Here is a 5,383-nt window from a genome sequence, read left to right on the forward strand (position 1 = left end):
CATGATTGCGTCGTTGGACAATTATGTGCAGATCCTGGATATAAGTAAGAAGCTGGTAAATAAGCTGCATTCAGTAGGCTTCGTTACTTCGTTGTGGCTAGGCGTTACTCAGAGGATAACTAACGAGATTAGTAACTTCGTTACTTGTAGTAATAATATACGTAATATTAGACTCGTTACAGTAACTATATTACTTAGGTAACGCGTTACATTTGTAAGTAAAGTAACTTGAGTTATATTACCCGTTTTTATAGCATATTTCGTTATATTTAATACTTAGTTACCACAAAAGTAATAATGTTCTATACCATATGCGTACGGTACGATTTTCCGTACCATACGCGTATGGCCATGGTACGTACCATATGCGTATTATGCCTTTTCTCAGTGTCTTCTAGCCTTGCCATCACCTAGCTACAATGGGCTATCTTTACAAGCATTTCTAGCTGAGTAAACTTAGAACACAACATAATAATCTGCTTAGCTGTAATTATAAAATTGTTCATTAGCACACACGCATGCATTCATTTTTGGCCTTGCCATGCCCATGCATTTCCCACTATAGTCCTACTGATGTACCTAAATCTTATGTACATGATCTCACGTTGTCTGCAGAACTTCACATGAATGGTACTGTGTATGCTACTTTATAGCTATCAGAAGCATGCAAATGGTCTTATTATATAAGTGTGGATAACTGAAAATTTACAACACAATTGGGTAAATAAGCAAGGAGAGCAATTACAATGTCACCGTGCATGGTAGCTAGTAAGTTCTAACTGAATTATACATATACTGCTTGTGCAAAGCTAACAACTTGAAAAAAGAACTTTGTAAGTGTTATCAGTTGTGCAACATCAGTGGCCCCTCACTGTCTTTGCATCTTTATCTACTATATACACTCTTCTTCTTTTGAGGATCCAATTTCCTGTTTGTGTACTTTTCTTGTTTATACATACTGTAAATAGTACCACCACTTACATTCATCACACTGGACCTACAGCACAAATTAATGTGGACGTTGTTAACTTTATTATACATTCAGATAAGAGTATAGCTAAACACATTGTCCCATCCACAGTAAGTATAGTGAGTGGCTATAACACACTTAACAATTAAACAATGCTAGATAATATACATTCATTACTGAAATATTCATTAGAACTCATAAACTCACCATAAAATCTCTGCCATGTTATGTTTTCCTCTTCATCTCAGTAGGCAATATCATGCCTCATTCAATAGCAAAGATTCAGTTTAAAAAGAATTTATTGCACATGCCTGCAATTAATTATGCTAATAATGCTACGCTACAGCCAGATTTACATTAATTTGCAAACTGGAATATTGCTTTCTCTACAGTTAAATCTCTTTGCTACCTCCCTCAATGTCATTGTATCAGCATTCTCCAGGTCTTCCTCTGTTTGAGAAATCATTACATTGTACTTCTCGAGCTCATCTGATTAAAATTGTCTGCTCAACACTCCTTTAGTGCGTGCCATCAGGCATAAATATCCATTTTTCAGTGGAAGCTAGTGTACTAACAAATTAAAGCTAAACAATAGATTATGTAGCAACAATAGAATAAAATATTTAACGAAGTAATATACATATACAGTATATGACTGAAAAAAATTGGCTCAATTTTCCAATGGATACAAATTAATTAATATGGCTGCTATAGCATATGTGTGGGTATATTGTTCTATAATTGTAGGGAAGTTGGCTCTTGGGCAAATCTTTTATAAGCAGAACAGACCACTGTATATAATTATTATTATTATTATTAATGCTTTACAATGCAACATACAATTACAATTATACATGTGTAGGTGGGTATAGATGAAGAAAAAGTTGCATTGATGGTCTGCCAGCAACCTGTGCTGGCAGCCGGGAGTTAATTAAACTTATGAAGTAAAGTTAATTGTCAGTCCAGAATCATAGCACTTGCTGCATCTACAGCAGTAATGATAGGTGCAGGGATTGTCAGGAGAGAAATATGTGGTGAAGTGTTGCCATAAATAGTTCTGAATAGTAGCTTTGATGACTGGTAGGGACTGGTTGATGTCAATGCAAGGTAATTGGTTCCATATCCTGGGAATTCTATTAAAGTAAAAGTTTCTGGCATAGTTACTATTAGTGCGGACATGATTTAGTTTGTTAGTAGATGAAGACCTGGTGTTGGAAGAGCTAAATGATATGTAGTTGTATATGTTAAATTGAGAAGATGGCTGTTGTAAAGCTTTGACAAGGAACATAATATCATAGAGATCGAGCATATACATTAGAGGTAAGATACCTAACCGGAGTAAGCGTGTTTTATAGTCACTGACATAATCAACTAGAATGAACTTGGTGGCTCGTCTTTGTACTTTTTCAAGAATAGTGGTATCTTTGATCATATAAGGATTCCACAATTGTGAGCAATAAGTTAACTGAGATCTCACTAGAGTTAAATAAAGAAGTTTTCTGGCTCTGATAGAATGGCAGCTATGGAAGACACGCCTCAGCAGTCCTAAATATTTATAGGCTTTAGCAGTTATGATTTGATAGTGCTTGAACCAGGACATATCTGATGAAAGCTGCAAACCTAAGTCACGATGAGAAAGAAGCTGTGGGAGTGGGCAGCCATCAATAGAATATGTGGTAGTGAATTTACTGTTGAAACTCAGGTGGATGCATTTGGGTACACTGAATCTAAAATCATTGTTAACACTCCAGGTGATTAAATGGTTGAGATCTTCTTGTAAGCACAGTTGGTCAGAAGAAACAGCAATACTTTTAGATAGTTTGGTATCATCAGCAAACTGGAATATATTTGAGAATTTTATGACAGATGGTAGGTCATTGATGTATAGCAGGAAGAGCAGTGGGCCAAGGGTGCTACCTTGAGGCACCCCAGACAGGACAGGAAGTAAGTTGGAAATGGAATTACAGATTCTTACACATTGTAGACGATTATGTAGATAACTGCTGAACCACTTATGGAGATTACCGGAGATTCCACAAGACTTCAATTTATTTAGCAGTTTCATATGTGGAACACTATCGAAGGCCTTGCGAAAATCCAAATAAATAGAGTCTATTTGATGGCCTTGAGTGGTGACTTGATGAATGCTGTTCAAGTATAGCAACAGTTGTTGGGTAGTTGATCTACCAGGAAGGAACCCAAATTGACAATTTGTGATATGGCTGAGTGTGTGATTGATTATGTTGTTATAAACTAAAGTTTCAAGGACTTTAGACGTGTTGCTGAGGAGGGAGATCGGACGATAGTTCTTTACTGAAGATCTATCTTCTGATTTGTATACAGGTACAATTAAATGAATCTTCCACTCCTCAGGAATTGACCCAGTTGACAGACTGAGATTAAAAAGATGGCATAATGGACGGGTTAGTGAGAAAGCACAGTTTTTGAGGACCTTGGGACTAATTTTGTCGATACCAGTAGCTTTGTTAGGGTCAAGTTGGCACAGAACATAGTATACTTCATCCTCAGTGAATGTTAGAGAATTAATTTGATCTGGATGGAGTGATGGAATGGTTTGTTCAGAAGATGTTGGAGCTGTAAAAACTGAGTGGAAGTATCGATTGAACAGACTAGCTCGGGAAGCATCACTTGAAGCTGTAGTGTCATCGAGATGTACAGTAGGTGGTATTGTGCCAGATTTAGTATAACTTCTAATATAGTGATAGATAGCAGGATTAGAGGATTCGGCATAACTGTTTATGAGGGAAGACTCATAGTTAGATTTGACCAAAGCTACACTTTGTTGAAAATGTTCATCAGCTAGACGAAGTTTAGCAGTATTATGGGGAGTGGGTGAACGTTTATGAGTTCTTCTGAGAGTGTGAAGGCACTTCAACTGATGCCTTATATCACGACTAAACCACTTTGGATACTGATTAGATAGCAACTGAAACTTGGGTATAAACAAGGACATTGCTTCTGAGATGACCGATTTGATGGTAGACCAAGTGCTTTCAACATCATCACAGGTTAAGCAGTCAGCAATGTTAGAATTTAAAATAAAGTCATTCATACTCGTAAAGTCAGCTTTTGAATAATCATAAGCTTGTAATGTAGTAGTATTGTGAAGTGGTAGACAGTTTTGGTTAATACTGAAGGAAATTGGGAAATGGTCAGATGAAATCTGAGAACATTCTGGAGAATTAACTGAGACATTTATGATGAGGTCTTCGTCATTGGTAAGAATGAGGTCAAGTATGTTGCCATGAATATGTGTTGGGTAGGTTATAAGTTGGACAAGATTCAATTCAAAGGTCATGTCGCATAAGTCTTCAGAGGCTCGACAATTACCACACATTGTTTCCCAGTTTATATGTGGTAGATTAAAATCACCTAGAAGAACAACACTGTGTGACTGCTGGAACTGTGTTATGTGATCTGATAGGGATCGAATTTGAGATGATGTTGGATCAGGAGGAAGGTATACCACACTTAAGATTAGGCGTTTGGGTAGCTTTAGTTCAACAGTCAACATCTCAAGATTGGTGGGGGAGGGTAAGAGTTTACTGATGATATGAGTTCGAACGGCAATTAGGACCCCTCCACCTCTAGACCTACGATCATTGCGATAGATAATGTATTGATTTGGTAGAATTTCATTGTTAAATACATTGCTGGTTAACCAGGTTTCTGTAATAGCAACCAAGTCATATTCATGAGAGTAAACTAAGGATTGGAATTGTGTTAACTTATTAACAATACTTCTAGTGTTTATGTAGAAACAATTAGGTAGTCATTGATTTTGATTAGGAACAGAGGGTTGTTGATTAGGGACAGAGTCGGGTGCAATACTAGCAGATGTAGAGCTTGTAGTAGATGAACCACTGGAGGAATTAACAAATTTGAAGTCTGTAACTATGCCATGAAGTCTGTTGTTGATAAGAATCTGACAGTTGCGAAGTTTTATAGCCTTACGGTCTATTCCTTGTTGAATAAGGTTCCAACGTTCATGAAGAAGGATTGAATCTATCTTTCTCTCTTCAGGTGTCATGTCAGGTTTAATCAGGATAGGTTTTTTGGTTTTGCTTCTGTTGAATAAGACAGTGTTGGCATCAAGTGTACGGAGAAATTTAACTACTATTGGTCTTGGACGATTGTTATCAGCTGAGAATTTTCCCAATCGGTGAATGTCATTAATTGAAGTATCACCAATACTAGTGTCGATGGTGTTAAGGATCGGGAGAACTTTCTCCAAGTCAAGTTTAGATCTGGCGACTCTTGGCATATTTGGAGGGCACTCTTGGATACCGTAGATGACAATGTTGTGGTTTCTGTCAGTATTTCTGGCTTTGGTATTGGTTATATTTGCAGAAGTATTGACACTGGCTTCTGATGGGATGTTAAGAGATGTCG

The 5,383-nt window shown here is 37.1% G+C and overlaps 1 long non-coding RNA gene across 1 annotated transcript; it reads right to left on the minus strand.

The window, feature by feature from the left end:
• Positions 1 to 698: 698 nt before the first annotated feature.
• LOC136257059 (uncharacterized) lies at positions 699 to 1,561 on the minus strand. The gene is made up of 3 exons (XR_010701791.1): positions 1,178 to 1,561; positions 982 to 997; positions 699 to 928 (listed from the first exon to the last, which is right to left on the minus strand). It is a non-coding gene; the product is annotated as an uncharacterized lncRNA (long non-coding RNA).
• Positions 1,562 to 5,383: the final 3,822 nt, after the last annotated feature.

The sequence above is a fragment of the Dysidea avara genome, chromosome 1 (assembly GCF_963678975.1).
Source record: "Dysidea avara chromosome 1, odDysAvar1.4, whole genome shotgun sequence".
Taxonomy (NCBI): Eukaryota; Metazoa; Porifera; class Demospongiae; order Dictyoceratida; family Dysideidae; genus Dysidea; species Dysidea avara.